The following is a 16,831-nucleotide window of genomic DNA, read 5'->3' on the forward strand; positions in this document are numbered from 1 at the left end:
TTAACTCGACCAGGTTAACTGGACCTAGTTAACTAGACAAGAGGTTAACTGGACCAGGTCAACTGGACCAGGTCATCTGGACTAGAGATTAACTGGACCATAGGTTGAGTAGACCAGGTTAACTAGAGTTGAGGTGAACTGGTTATCCCTTCAGTGGAAGAAAAGTCTGAGGCCTTGTATGCTTTGGATCCTGTTCAGTTCCCATCCGTCCATCCATCCATGCAGACCTCGTTGTGGTACCAGAGTTCTTTGAAGACATCAATGATTAATGTTCTGTGTGAAAGTCGTCTGATCTGCTGGTTACATCCCTGGTTCTCCCTCCTTCTCTGAAACAGCCGATAGCTTGTCAGACCAGAGATCATGTCCCCAGCATCACAGTCTTAAGTTTCAAACGCTGAAGCGGTCTTTGATCCTTTGCTGCCACATTGGAAACAGACGTGGTGGATAGCATGAGAACACCCACCATTAACGAAGCCTTTCGGTTGGTGTGTGTGTGTATGCAAGCTTTAAGGACACATTAACACACACACACACCATGCATTTGTCTGCAAATCTGTTGCAGGTGACTAAAAACAGCCTGGTGATGTAGGAAGAGGTTCTCAGGCGGGTTAGAACCAGGGACAAGCTGAAGGCTGGTGTAGCTACTTATGACTTTGAAACAGAAAATGTACATTTTGCATCAAACAAGCAACAGTAAAATCATATGACCAGCGTCAGACTCAGTGTTGTGTTACTGTCACACTGTTACAAAGTAACACGTTAGAGTAACAATGTTACGTTTTTGAGTAACGGAGTAAAGTAACGAAATTACGCTTAGACTAACAGCAGCAAGATGACTTTCCTGCACTGCAGGAAGGCGTTTTCCTACATCACATGAGCTGTTTGCCTTATGTGTAAAGTTCTGATCTGCTTACGTAGCGCCTGCATGCACTGCCTGCCTGTATGTGTGTGTGTCCTTGCTTGGACATGTTGCCATAGAGATGGATGTGATTGACATCTTCTAGATCTCATAAAATAAATCAAAACGGTTTATATAATTCTTTTACTTCGATCAGCTGCTGTGCAAAGTAATTCCACTATCAGGGATCCCCTACGACAGAGACCTGAGCTGGAAGGTAGATCTGAAGGGGTGCGGTTAATAGATCTAATCTAGACGAGAGCGCCTAACTGATGAGCCGTGCGGGACCTCAGGGTGTTCCAGAAGTATGTATCATCAAGCATGACCTCATCACAGCTTCCCACTTCCTGTTTGTGGATTCACAGCAAGACCGGTTTCTTCGTGCAGACAGCAGGATCTACATCAGGGATCCTCAGTCCTGGTCCTCAAGTGTCCTGCAGGCAACACACCTGATTCTTATCGATGTGTATTTAGCAGACATGCAGAGCTTATCTGAGTCTGAGTCAGGTGTGTTCCAGCAGCGACGCTGTAAAACCTGCAGGACACCAGCCCTCGAGGACCAGTACTCCTGGACTACCAGGATTCCTGGTCTAGACGTTGTATGCTCCATGTATCTACACGGTAAATTAAGAAATTGGAAAGTAAAGTAATAAGTAGTAATGCTACCAGGAATGAAATGCTCCATCAGGACCAGAACTGGGAAGGAAAACCTCAATCAGGACCAGAACTGGGAAGGAAAAGCTCCATCAGGACCAGAACTGGGAAGGAAAAGCTCCATCAGGACCAGAACCAGGAAGGAAAACCTCCATCAGGACTAGAACCAGGACTGAAAAGCTCTATCAGGACCAGAACTGGGAAGGAAAACCTCCATCAGGACCAGAACTGGGAAGGAAAAGCTCCATCAGGACCAGAACTGGGAAGGAAAAGCTCTATCAGGACCAGAACCAGGAAGGAAAACCTTCATCAGGACCAGAACTGAGAAGGAAAAGCTTCATCAGGACCAGAACCAGGACTGAAAAGCTCCATCAGGACCAGAACCAGGAAGGAAAACCTCCATCAGGACCAGAACCAGGAAGGAAAACCTTCATCAGGACCAGAACTGAGAAGGAAAAGCTTCATCAGGACCAGAACCAGGACTGAAAAGCTCCATCAGGACCAGAACCAGGAAGGAAAACCTCCATCAGGACCAGAACCAGGGGTGGGTTCAGGCACACCTTGTGTCTAATGAAACAGCTGTTATTTATTTGATATTAAAGCCTCATTCCCACCAACAGGTCTGAATGTTTGTTGTGGTCTGGTTTTGGTGTGTTTCTGTAGCAACCTTGCTCTTACCTGGTGGTACCAACCACGACTTGTAGATGGAAACAGGTCTTACGTCTCGGTAAATTAGGTCTAAAGTTTTCACACAATGTCTATCCAGCCATCTTTTTGCTTAATCACTTGTTCCAATAAAAGATGGCGGGAAGCTGGAACCTATCCCAGCAGTCACTGGGTGAGAAGCAGGATATACCCTTACCAGGTCACCAGTCCGTAGCAGAACCAACATGATGACTTTTTATTGATATTTATTGAGCATGTGAACAGTTTTGTATCCATCCTGTGACAGTGTTTTAGTGAGCTGCTGCCTCGACAGGAGGAGACGTTTGTATGATGAAGGAAAGGCACAATGTTTCAGACTGGGTGAATGCGTTCTTCATGATTTGTTTAAATGTTCAATGTAAATTTCTGATTGCAAAAGGTTGTCAGGATTTTAGAGCATGATGCTTTTGTACGAAGGGAAATGCCTCCAATGGGAAACGCCTCCATTGGAGCTGGTCAGAGCATGGTGCTAATAATGCCAAGGTCATGGGTTTGATCCCCACACTGGCCACTGCTTGTACATCAATTGAACAGACCTGACTTTGAAAGACCATAATGGGCTGCAGACCATCTACATAGCTATATTGAACTGGAAGTGAAGGAAACCTCCAATGTATCAATGGAACCCTGCAGCAACTAAGAAGGGATGAACAGCCATTTCCCATTGAGGAATGCCACCAAGCTTGTGGAAGGAGTGTTTCCTTTACATCACAATTGCTTCACACAAGGCTGCAAGTCCCCCTGTAAATGCTAAACCACTACTCATGCCAATTTCCACATGGGATCAGAAACTCAACAAGAGGTTGTTGTTGAAGATGAGCATTTTGCCACTTTAGTCTCAGCCATAGCCAAAAGGTCTTGACAGATGACACCATCCCAGCCAGTTCAGGCTTACTAGTAAACTGTGACAAGAGAGCTTGTATATACACTGCGTGCATGCTGCAACTGCCAATTTGAGCTCCATGAAATAACAGAGGACAGTGTGTCTCCTGCCTGAAAACCTACAGTGAAAGAACAGCATTAATTCTTGATGAAAATATTGTAAATTGGGCAAAGTTGATTTAACTGGGAAATAAATGCTGCTGAACTATATTTAAGAAAAATCATTTTAAGTGGCTGTTAAAAGGCATCACTGTTAGCAGAGCAGTGCTCTATGCTCTAAAGCTACAACTTGCGTGGGCCGGTTAGCTCAGCTGGTCAGAGCATGGTGCTAATAACGCCAAGGTCATGGGTTCAATCCCCATACTGGCCACTGTTTCTTCATCATTTGAGCACACCTGACTTTGAAAGCCCATAATGAACCACAGACATCTACCTAGCTATATTAAACTGGAAGTGAAGGAAACCTCCACTGTATCAATGGAAGCAACTAAGAAGGGATGGACAGCCATTTCCCATTGAGGAAAGCCACCAAGCTTGTGGAAGCAGTGTTTCCTTTACATCACAATTGCTTCACACATGGCTGCAAGTCACCCCTGTAAATGCTAAACCACTGCTCATGCTAATTTCCTGTAAACCACTGTGACCTGACCACACCCTTAAACACTTCCCATTCATCTTGGCCAAAACAAAGAAATTCTCCACCAGTTTGAGCTCCATGAAATAACAGACAGTGTCTCCTGTCTGAAAACCTACAGTGAAAGAACAGCATTAATTCTTGATGAAAATACTGTAAATTGGGCAAAGTTGATTTAATTGGGAAATAAATGCTGTTGAACTATATTTAAGAAAAATCATTTTAAGTGGCTGTCAAGAGCAGTGCTCTATGCTCTAAAGCTATGGCTTGCATGGGCCAGTTAGCTCAGCTGGTCTGAGCATGGTGCTAATAACACCAAGGTCATGGGTTCAATCCCCATACTGGCCACTGTTTCTTCATCATTTGAGCAGACCTGACTTTGAAAGCCCATAATGAACTGCAGACATCTACCTAGCTTTATTAAACTTGAACTTGAACTGGAAGTGAAGGAAACCTCCACTGTATCAATGGAAGCAACTAGGAAGGCATGGATGTGACACCCTTAAACACTTCCCATTCACCTTGGCCAAAACAAAGAAATTATCCACCAATGGTTTGTGAGAGAAGCTTGGGAGAACAGCCAGGACTGGCAGAAGTCATCATAAATGTGTTGGACATACAACCAACTGCAATTGTTTCCTTGTTGTTGGGTTCATAGACAGCTGCAGCTGATAGCAAACAACTTGATAATCCATACTTCTTCAGACTAACGTAAGGCAAACAATTGCAGTCCCGCTTAGGGTCAACAAAAGCCAGGCAGACAGTTTGGGCAACATAAACTTCTGTCTGGATCCTGGCAAAGGTTTACATCTATTCCAGTGTCCACAGGAAATCCATGTTGATTGACTTGATTCCAAAGTCAGGCATGACGCCAAACACTTGCTTTCAGCAGTCTGTTTTAGACTTTGAAGAAATTTAGGCCTAACTGGGCAATCTCTCTACACTATGAGCATAGGCATGGTGGGGGGGTGCAGGGATGTCATAGAGCAAGTCAACCAGTTTACTGAGGTTTTTTTAAGTCCGTCAGAGCTGGGTTGCAAAGGCGTGAAAACCTAGACAATACCTCAGCAATATGGAACAACTGACCTGTTGTGCCAACAGCAACCCAAGCGCAACTTCTGACCATGTGGCCTAATGGACAAGGCGTCTGACTTTAGATCAGAAGATTGGGGGTTTGAGTCCCTTTGTGGTTGACTGCTGGATGAATTCTTTGATGTCAAGAGCAACTGTTCACATGGGATCAGAAACTCAACAAGAGGTTGTTGTTGATGAGCATTTTGCCACTTTAGTCACAGCCATAGCCAAAAGGTCTTGACAGATGACACCATCCCAGCCAGATCAGGCTTACTAGTAAACTGTGACAAGAGAGCTTGTATATACACTGCGTGCATGCTACAACTGCTAATTTGAGCTCCATGAAATAACAGAGGACAGTGTGTCTCCTGCCTGAAAACCTACAGTGAAAGAACAGCATTAATTCTTGATGAAAATACTGTAAATTGGGCAAAGTTGATTTAACTGGGAAATAAATGCTGCTGAACTATATTTAAGAAAAATCATTTTAATTGGTTAAGAGGCATCACTGTTAGCAGAGTAATGCTCTATGCTCTAAAGGCATGGCATGCATGGGCCAGTTAGCTCAGCTGGTCAGGTGCTAATAACACCAAGGTCATGGGTTCAATCCCCATACACCTCTGTTGGGAATTGCCTGTGATGGGGGGGCTTAGGCTTAATAGCTTTACGTAGTTTTTAGCTGTTGCAGAGGAATAAAATCTCTAGAAATGTTTAGCCACATGTCACTACTTTAAAAGGATGAAGAACTAGGAAACTAACCCAGAACCAATTTAAAAGTAGCTTCTTTCCTCCTCCAGGGACCTGTCAATCACCTGAGGTCAGATTTCAGCCATGACCTTTCTGACAATCAGCTTTGGAAACTCTCCAAAATGTGAATGAAAGAAGAAAAAGGGGATGATTTTGTGTGGTGAAACAGGACATAGCTGCGCAGTCAAGCAGCTGAAATGATGCAGAGGACCAGAGAAGACTTTATTCTGGTCAGTGTTAGTGGGTGTGTGTGCTGGATGTGAGACTTTCCCTCAGAAAGGCTCATCACTGTGAGCCCAGGCCAACAGCTCCAGTGTAAACTTGTTAAGCAAACACAGCATGCTGTGATTGAAACCATGCTGTCTCACAGCACGTCTTCACGGTAGAGCAGTCAGCAGCATCACAGAGGAGGAGCCCCTCTCAGGCTCTTCTTCATCTCCTTTGTTTTCTCCGTTTCTTCCTCCAACTCTCCTTCATTTGCTTGACAGTGTGAATGTGTGGCTGCTGGCCAGAGCATGACCGAGCCGCGCTGTGGGCTCAGTCTGCTGGCATCTCCAGCAGATTCCTGCAGTCCATCGCTCAGATGTTCTTCAGATTACAGAAAGCATTTCTGTTGTGCAAGTGCAAGGAAGCATTTAAAGCGTCTCTGCAGGCGAGTGAAGGTGGTTGTTGTTGGTGCAGCAGGACGGTTCCCAGGGGACCTCCTCACTTTCATTAAGTAGACCTCTGGTGCAGGTTTGGACTGAGTGTTTGCCTCATTCTGATGCTGCGGTCAAAGCACGGCAACAGACAGATGTATTTTGGGAAAGCTTTTTAAAGGAATCAAGACATAATGTGGTGGCAGAGTGTAAACACATCTGTGATTACGGTTATAAAAACCATAAAGCTCTGCTGACAGAAACTGCAGAGATGAAGTGATAAAGTCATTTGTTTGCTTTGCTGCTTTTCATTACAGCCTCAGTGATTGCTGAAACATTAGGAGAGCAGTTAACTAACCCAGCCCTTATTTTGCAATGTCTCCATGGCAACGTAGATCTTTTTTTGAGCTGGAAAAACCCAAATTTACTGGTCTTTTATTTAGTTTTTTCTTTGTGAGGAGCAAGGAGGTGGTAGATGCTCAGTACTCTGTGTTTTACCAAGCAGACCTCTGCTCACACATTTCAGTTCGATGGGATGAGACACTGACGCTTTCCAGCTGTTTCTTTATGTGATGCAATGGAGGCTACCTTAGCTAACAAATGCACATGCATGTGAACATGCAGAATCTTCATGGAAGTGACTCAGAGTTTGCTGTGGGAGGCATCGGGGTACTAGCTTTCTGTTGGTCTGGAAAGCACAATGCCTGGATAGATGTCATTCAGTTAGCAGAAGCTGGAAATACTGGCTGTAAGTTCCAGTCTAACAGCCTGGCAGCCGCTGCTCCAGTACACTGTTTGATGGGGAAACATCATAATAGTGCAAAACCTCTAATCTTGGTATTGTTTATGGTGCTCACAGCATCAAAAGCTGCTGAAACTTTAAAGAAAGGGGGACATACAGAGGTAAACCTATATCTCCATATTTACTAAACTGAGCATTTTTTAAAAGTGTGTTTGCATAAATAATCTTGGATGTGAGACCCAAACAGCATAGTTTCAAACAGCATAGTTTTAATTATGTTTTCAGATATTTTTATCACTGATTTCCTGTGTGAATTAAAGGTCCAGTGTGTAAGAGTTACCACCATCTAGTGGTAAAGACGGGTATAACACAGCTGTGACTGTATGGTGGCCGTCAGCGGCCAAACTTCTTCCAGCCATGGAGACGTTTTATTGGTGATCTCGTCTCAGGTGTAGCTGTGATCCACTACAGGTACCATATTTTTTGGACCATAAGTCACATTTAAAAGCTGCTTATTTTCACAAAAATCAGCGGTGCACCTTTTAACCTGGTGCGCCTTATGTGTTGAATCCCAAAATCAGTAAAAAATGTTGAGTAATTTTAGTAAACGCTCTGCTTGGCTGACTGTAAGATCATTTCCCGCCATAATAGGGGAGTAATCTGTTCATCGTGGCTTCCCTTGGTGTTTGGATTTCAGATACTGGACCAACCCTGACTCATCTCTGTTGAGAAGAATGTTGCATCCTTCCTGGAATCTGTTTGCACCCAGCCAACTCTCCTATCCCGCATCCACTGTGGACATCCGTCTGGAGGACTCTCTCTGCTTTCTGCCACCCAGTCTCCAGTCAGACTTAATACATCTTTTACCTGATCCTGACATATTCTGACTATCTATTGGTTCCATCCTCTGAGTCGTTTCACAAACTTTCTCACAAACCTGGAAAAAAAAAACTTAAAGATCCTAAACTGCATGCATATGCAGGTGATATCCAAAACCAGACATTTTCTACTCAAGTCAAACAGCTGATGATATATTTTAACTTGACAGTTCTATGAAAGGACATTACAAAAAATGTTTTTATTTTCAGTGTCGACAAAAAATCCCCCATCTACTCTGATGTTCTGACATGATTCTTAATGCTTCAGCTCTGGCTACAGCTTTCACTACGACGGCTAACGCCCATGCCGTACTGTGTGATATCATCCTCACGAGATTATTCATCCTTTTGAGTACGCAGGGTCTCCTAAAACAGATCCAGGTCCCCATGGCGGGACAAACACTACTTCCTGTTTAAAGGCAAAGCTTATGTTTTATACATATGAAGTTCTGCTCATCTGCAGGAACGAGCTCATCCAGATGAAATGAAAGGTTGGCTCACACAAGGCTACGACCCGGTGGTTCTGCTGGACATTAACATGTACAGACTCTGCAACATGTTCAGTCTTTTGTTAAGGAGAGATTCCCTTTAAAAAAAAAAAAAAAAAGCAACTTTTTGTTTTACACACAGATCCAGTGTTGGGTATTTCTGTATTTATTTCCCTTTTCTGTGCTGAAGCATCCTCTTGTTGGAAAAATGAACTGTAATCCAGTAAGAGCTGCAGGAGGCAGTGACTTGAGCTCAAACCACAAAAAGATGCTCAACGTACAGCTTTAAATATGTACCCAACTCTTAAATGTTTTTTTTCCCCAGATACTGGCATTTTCATCTCCATAAGGTAAAAGCTACAATCGTGTCGACTCTCTGTCTCTCCTGCTTATTTCTTTTTCTATTCTTGGCCATTTTTTCCTCTTTGACAGGGCAGAATATATATGATCCCCCCCCTCAACAAACACGGGGATTCACAGCTAAAACATGTAAAGCTAACTATTTTGTTTCCGCTACCCTATCTAAAGCTGCCGATGCAACATGGCCACTTCCTGTTGGGTGCACCGTATATGAAAGATGGACGGAGCCTCCGGCGGTTAAAAGTGAAGCCTGTGTGGAAGTGCATAAAACTGCAGTTCCCCCTTCATCCACTAGGGGCTGCAAAACAGCAAATCCCCATAGACTCCCATGTTAAAAAGACCAATTTCACAGCAGAAATAAACATGTTTACAGCAGAAATAAACATGTTTACAGCAGAAATAAACATGTTTACAGCAGAATAAACATGTTTACAGCAGAATAAACATATTTACAGCAGAGATAAACATGTTTACAGCAGAATAAACATATTTACAGCAGAGATAAACATGTTTACAGCCTGGTTCAAAAATCCATTTTAGGTTTATAGGTCAGGTTTACCTTTTTCTAACTTTAAAAGTAATTTAATCTCAAAGTTTGGCATACTTAGGGGCGTGTCCTTTTGATTGACGGGTACATGATCTCCAGCCTCAAGTAATGCCAGGCGGACACTGCGATTTCGAGGTGATTTCACATGATTTAGCTGTCGCAGACCACACTGCATCATCGTGGAAACATCGTAGCGTCGGGATGTCCGGTCGGGAGGTCGTGAGCCGTACAGTGTGAGAACACTCACGAGGAAGGATTAATTGCTGCTACATACTAACGATGATGCTGCGACCTCCCGATCAAACTTCTGGCATGTCAGAAATTTTCACCGTAGGTCGTACAGTGTGAGTGGTGTTACGTCACAATTCTACATTCACACCTGTGCAGAAGACACCGGAGGAGCTTTAAACTATGACGGGCAACCCCAACTTCAGACGTGTGCGGTGGACACACTAGAAGAGAGATTAGTAGAGCTATGGAGAGAACACAAGCTTTTCTTTTGATTTTCGTTTCAGTGCACAAAATAGCGGACACAACTTGCTGCCTGCTCGCCATCTTGTTGTCAGGCACGCTGTGGTTGTCATAGGAACTAGGAACCTTTGTTTTTCATTGTTCACACTCGTGCATGTTTTACCGTCACACGCCGACTGACGCTGAAAACTAGTCATGGTTGTCAATAATCGTGGCTGACAGCAGTCGTACAGTATGAGTACACATGTCGTAGGGTCAGATAGAGTACGAGGGACAAACCCGGTTGTGCAGTGGGAGCATTTCCCCGACAGTCAGATTTCTAAAATCGCACAGTGTCCTCCCGGCATAAGAAGAACGTAGAACAACCACGGTTTTTAACCGGTTAACAACGTGACTTAGCTTTAGCCCGCTTCATTCCATTAGCTGGTTAGCTCCTGTTAGCCCTGGATTAGCTCAGTTAGCTCTTAGCTACAGAAAGCTCGGAGTTCGATGTCAATCATCCACCATGACACTCACACCCCCCCTCTCAGTTCCACCTCTTTGCCCATATTTGTATTTTCCAGGCAAAATGACACACATGCCTCTGCCAAGATGGCGATGGTAGGAACTGCCCACCGAGCTTCAATTCAGCTCTTCACAAACCTACGGGTGACGCCACGGAGGCTCTGTCCATCTTTTTATATACAGTCTACGGGTGCACCACAGCCTGTGTAATAAATAACTTAATCTGAACTACGAAACTGCTTTCATTTGGATGTGACGGATTTCCATTGACTGATTGATATTTCATTAATTTGGACAAAATAACACAATTTGATAAACAGGTTAAAGAAAAGTAAGAGGTATTATAGAGTCGGAAAAGGAGCAGAATGAAGCTATGCTTATTTATTGCTTGCCCCCTTTACAATGTGATTAGATTTAATTAAATACGTATTCATAAAAGTGATACTTGATTTCTGCTAATTAAAAAAAACAAACAAAAAAAAAACAACAAAGGAGTTTCACACAGTACCTTTAATTGATAATACTTCTAATAATACTAATTAAACTAACATAAAAGCTGAATGATATTAGATGAAGGACCATTTTGACCAAATGTTTGAAAAGAGACGTTTTCCTTTACCATTGTGATGGAAATTTACTTTGCTTTCAGGAACTAAACCTGCTGTCCTCTAATTGGACGATTTCATACATGATCGTGTCGAAGCCGTCTAATCAGTGAAAATGGTCAAATTCCGTTTTCTGCTTGTTATCTGAACAAATGCTGAGAATAACACCTCCAAGTTCTAATGATCTTTGTGTCATTTACCTGTTTTTACTGTCCAGATGCAAACGTTTTCTACGGACAAACCTGAACTTTCCACAGAATCATTTCACAGGACAACAAAGCTTCGTTTACAGCTGCAACATTTATGGTTTACAAGCTGAAAATGTGCAGCATATCAGTGGAACGATGCCATATCTCTGAGACACTGACGTAAACCTTGTTTGAACGGAACACACTGAAAGAATGATGCTGTTTGGAAAAGCAGTTTAGTTTTGGTTTATTCACTTATCGTTCATTTATTTTAATTTTAGATAGTGTGTAACGATGATAACTGCATCTGGTCATAAAACACATAAGGCTGAAATCAAGCATGGCGATTCTTCTGGTGTTTCATCTCCAGACCTTCAGCTTGGTGGGTGCATCACCCCCCAATAAATTCCTGTGGCTGAAATCTCCTCGGTTAACCTCATGTTCACAGCCTTAATCCGTCAGATTTATTGATTGCAGCCACATCCTCCAGTACTCCCGTGTAAACCCAGCGAAGACAGACAGAACAACGCAGGCGCCAGTTAAACCAGTTAAAGCTGCTGTTGTTGACTTTGAAGCCACAGCTGCATGCCTCGCTCTATCAAGTAAAGTCCTAATAAACAAAGAGATAAATCACTGCAAGCATCCAGGAACGCCTTCAGTTCCAACATGTTCGTCACTTAAAACTCCAAAGTTGAAGCCTTTTGAGTTTTCATCCACAAAATGTGTAAAAAAAGCTCCCGGTAACATGTGTGATGTGGTGGAACTGATGATCCAGGTCTAAGGAACTTGCCAGACGCGGAACTATGCGGAATTTAGAAAAAAAAAACGGTTTTATTTGCTGCACGACAGAAACTGCAGAAATAAACAGTCGATGAACCTCGTTTTGCAGCTCTGCCAGTTTAAGGCCTCTGATGATGCTCAACAGTCAGTTGTGTTGACTGACACCAGTTTTGTTGATTTTAAGTGTCTTTTAAACTCTCACCTTTTTACGCTGGCTTTTAACTCCAGAGAACACGACCTTTAGGCCGGGATTTGTTCTGCTGTCTTTGTATCATATTGTCTATTTAAGGGTTGTTTTATGGTATTATTGTTAATTTATTTATTTACCTGTACAGCACTTTGGTTACCTTGTCGTTTGTAAAAGCGCTTTATTAATAAAGTTTTGATTGACTGATTTATCAAAGTTATGTTATAAAGAAATGGCTCCCATGAAGGCCAACATGGCTGCTTCACGACATGAGCTACGTGTACATAGTGAGGGTTAAAGCCAGCTCCGCTTCTCTTCATCCTCTTCATCAGCTCCATCTGTTCTACTTCCTGTTTACACCAATATCCAACCAGCAAACCACATGTCAGCATGTAGACATGATGAAGGTGACTTCTGAAAGTCAAACTGAGCATCAGAACGAGGAGGAAAGGAGATTTAAGGTTGTTGGTCCGAGTATTTACTGGGATTTCCATATAAAACCATCTCCAGGTTTTCCAGAGAAGGTCTGAAGAAGAGAAAACATCCAGCAGCTGCAGTTGTCTGGACCAGGATGCAGCAGAAGACCACAGCGGGTTCCCTCCTGTCAGTAAGAACAGGAAACTGAGGCTACAATTCACACAGACTCACCAGAACTGGACAATAGAAGATGGAGAAACGTTGCTGGTCTGATGAGTCTCCAGTTCAGCTCCACATTCACATGGTAGGATCAGAATCTGCTGGAAACATCATGACAACATGGATCCATCCTGCTGTCAGGATCAACAGGATCTCCCTCCATAACCATGTCCATCCCTTTCTGAGCACAGTGTAGCATCTTCTGATGGAAACTTCCAGCAGGATGATGCACCATGTCACAAAGCTCACATCATCTCCACCATGACGATGAGTTCACTGTCCTCCAACGACCTCCACAGTCACCAGATCTACATCCAGCAGAGCAGCTTTGGGAAATTCTCATGGTGATGAGGTGGAACGGGAGATTCTCATGGTGATGAGGTGGAACGGGAGATTCTCATCATGATGAGGTGGAACAGGAGATTCTCATGGTGATGAGGTGGAACGGGAGATTCTCATCATGATGAGGTGGAACGGGAGATTCTCATGGTGATGAGGTGGAACGGGAGATTCTCATGGTGATGAGGTGTAACGGGAGATTCTCATGGTGATGAGGTGGAACGGGAGATTCTCATGGTGATGAGGTGGAACGGGAGATTCTCATCATGATGTGGTGGAACGGGAGATTCTCATGGTGATGAGGTGTAACGGGAGATTCTCATCATGATGTGGTGGAACGGGAGATTCTCATCTTGATGAGTTGGAACGGGAGATTCTCATGGTGATGAGGTGTAACGGGAGATTCTCATCATGATGTGGTGGAACGGGAGATTCTCATGGTGATGAGGTGGAACGGGAGATTCTCATCATGATGAGGTGGAACGGGAGATTCTCATGGTGATGAGGTGGAACGGGAGATTCTCATGGTGATGAGGTGGAACGGGAGATTCTCATCTTGATGAGATGGAACGGGAGATTCTCATGGTGATGAGGTGTAACGGGAGATTCTCATCATGATGTGGTGGAATGGGAGATTCTCATCTTGATGAGTTGGAACGGGAGATTCTCATGGTGATGAGGTGGAACGGGAGATTCTCATCATGATGAGGTGGAACGGGAGATTCTCATGGTGATGAGGTGGAACGGGAGATTCTCATCATGATGAGGTGGAACGGGAGATTCTCATCATGATGTGGTGGAACGGGAGATTCTCGTGGTGATGAGGTGTAACGGGAGATTCTCATCATGATGTGGTGGAACGGGAGATTCTCATCTTGATGAGATGGAACGGGAGATTCTCATGGTGATGAGGTGTAACGGGAGATTCTCATCATGATGTGGTGGAACGGGAGATTCTCATCTTGATGAGATGGAACGGGAGATTCTCATCTTGATGAGGTGGAACGGGAGATTCTCATCATGATGAGGTGGAACGGGAGATTCTCATCATGATGAGGTGGAACGGGAGATTCTCATGGTGATTAGGTGGAACGGGAGATTCTCATCTTGATGAGTTGGAACGGGAGATTCTCATGGTGATGAGGTGGAACGGGAGATTCTCATCATGATGTGGTGGAATGGGAGATTCTCATCTTGATGAGATGGAACGGGAGATTCTCATCTTGATGAGGTGGAACGGGAGATTCTCATCATGATGAGGTGGAACGGGAGATTCTCATCATGATGAGGTGTAACGGGAGATTCTCATGGTGATTAGGTGGAACGGGAGATTCTCATCTTGATGAGTTGGAACGGGAGATTCTCATGGTGATGAGGTGTAACGGGAGATTCTCATCATGATGTGGTGGAACGGGAGATTCTCATGGTGATTAGGTGGAACGGGAGATTCTCATTTTGATGAGATGGAACGGGAGATTCTCATCTTGATGAGGTGGAACGGGAGATTCTCATCATGATGAGGTGGAACGGGAGATTCTCATGGTGATGAGGTGGAACGGGAGATTCTCATGGTGATGAGGTGGAACGGGAGATTCTCATCATGGTGAGGTGGAACGGGAGATTCTCATCATGATGAGGTGGAACGGGAGAATCTCATGGTGATGAGGTGGAACGGGAGATTCTCATCATGATGAGGTGGAACGGGAGATTCTCATGGTGATGAGGTGGAACGGGAGATTCTCATAGTGATGAGGTGGAACGGGAGATTCTCATGGTGATGAGGTGGAACGGGAGATTCTCATAGTGATGAGGTGGAACGGGAGATTCTCATGGTGATGAGGTGGAACGGGAGATTCTCATGGTGATGAGGTGGAACGGGAGATTCTCATGGTGATGAGGTGGAACGGGAGATTCTCATCATGATGTGCAGCAACTGTGTGATGCTTCATGTCAACATGGAGAAAATCTCTAAGGAATGTTTCCATCTCGTTCAATCCAAGAATTACAAAGGAGGTCCAACCTGGTACTTGAAGGCGGTTTTTAACATCCATGTTTCAGATTGTCAACATGGTCCTGACATCACTTCACACGATTCCCGCTCCCTGCATGGAAAATCCTCCCCTCTGCTTCCAGGATGTCTCCAGGACAGAAAGAGATGCAAACAGACCCGAAATCATTCCTCATCTGATGGATCATCGTGTAGACTTCAGTTACTGCTGCCTCTCCAAAGATGGAGATGTTTCAGCGGCTGGGGTCAATCACCTGCTTGTCAAAAGACACAAGGATCCAGTTTCAATTTAAATGTAGGAGGTGGGAAACAAGAACTCAACAATCAAGATTAATTAATCAAATTAAAGTAAGCAGGAATGCTGAAAGGGGGCTGCAGGAACACTTTGTTAACCAAAACATATCTAAGCCCTTCTGTCCATGTTTATAGGTGTCTGTTACGCCATGATGAAGACTCCTGTCTTTCCCATAAAGTAGAGGAGAGAGGACGGAAACATGACTCATGTGAAGACATAAAATGTGTGGCTGAATAGCATCTAGATTTGAAAAGAAAGTCATTTCTGACTTGTGTTCAGTTTCAAGCACAAAACGTTGCTAAAACTTTGTCACCGCCTGGTCAGACAAACCCCAAAACAACAGTTGCTCAACAAAGTCACGACCTCAGGTATGTCCTTTTTACAACACGACTGCATTTTTATTTTTTTCCGGATTTACACGTAAACACAACACGCTATGACCAAACTTTCCCTTCCTGGGTGGGTTTGGACTAAAGTTTAATCAGCAGCTAGTAGGAATTAGGACATGATTAAACAACTCGGACCCGTGTATTACACGGTTTTAATGCACTGCACTGTGTTCTAGACTCCACGTCGTGCATTAAAACTTTGTAATGTACGGGTCCGAGTTGTTTATTCTGCTTGTACCACCGTCCCACACAGTAAACATTTTATAACTGATGTTATTTCAGCTAAATTTGCTGAAGTACAGGAACTATCTTATGTCCTTCCTTGTTGCCCAAACATGTCTCCGGTACACATAATCACATGACCATGTAAACTATTTTATGTTTTTATTTACTTTTCTGTTCTGAAATACTTTTGACACCTTTGTCAGACTAAATAAGACAATATATGAAGCTCTGTTTGTTTTGTTTTTTTTAAAACTTCTGGTCGTTTTTCTGTTAAACAAATGTGACAAAAAATTAACTGGGTTTACCGGTTAGATGAAACTCTTTCAGTCCCTTCATCTTGTCAAGGTTTGTGGAGGTGTGGGGACCCAAATGCATGACAGAGAGGCAAGAGGCAGACCCAATGCAGAAACAAGGTTTAATCATTATATGAAACTGAACAGAAAACAGGACGGAGACTAAACCGGCAACTAAAGAAAAGTTACCACAATGAAGCAGCACAAAGAACAGAAACCAAGGAACAGACTGGGTCCAGGTGAACTTAATGGGAAACAAGGCTGGACAGAAATCACAACTTCAAAATAAAACAGGAAACCAGGATCTAAAATAAACGTGACATCATGACTCATCCTGCTGCTTCTGCCTCTTCTGAGAATTGTCTGATCTGCACCTCCACTGGTGATGTGATATGGTCTGAAACCAGTGTTATGGTCTTCAAACAAGACTTTATTCTGTCACAAATAAGAAATAAGTTAGTTTTTTATGTAAATAAAATCAGTTTTATGAGTTTCCAATCTTTTCTGGAGAAATTAGTTTCTATAGAGACAGTTTGGTGAAAACAAGTTGGATTTTAAGTAAATATTTTGTATTTTGTAAGAACTGGTGTTTCTTTTAATGACATGCAATGAAAATATTGCAATATTTCTGTGACTGTTTTTTATCAATCTTATTTTTTTTAAA

The sequence above is a fragment of the Telmatherina bonti genome, assembly GCF_933228915.1.
Source record: "Telmatherina bonti genome assembly, chromosome: 9".
Lineage (NCBI taxonomy): Eukaryota > Metazoa > Chordata > Actinopteri > Atheriniformes > Telmatherinidae > Telmatherina > Telmatherina bonti.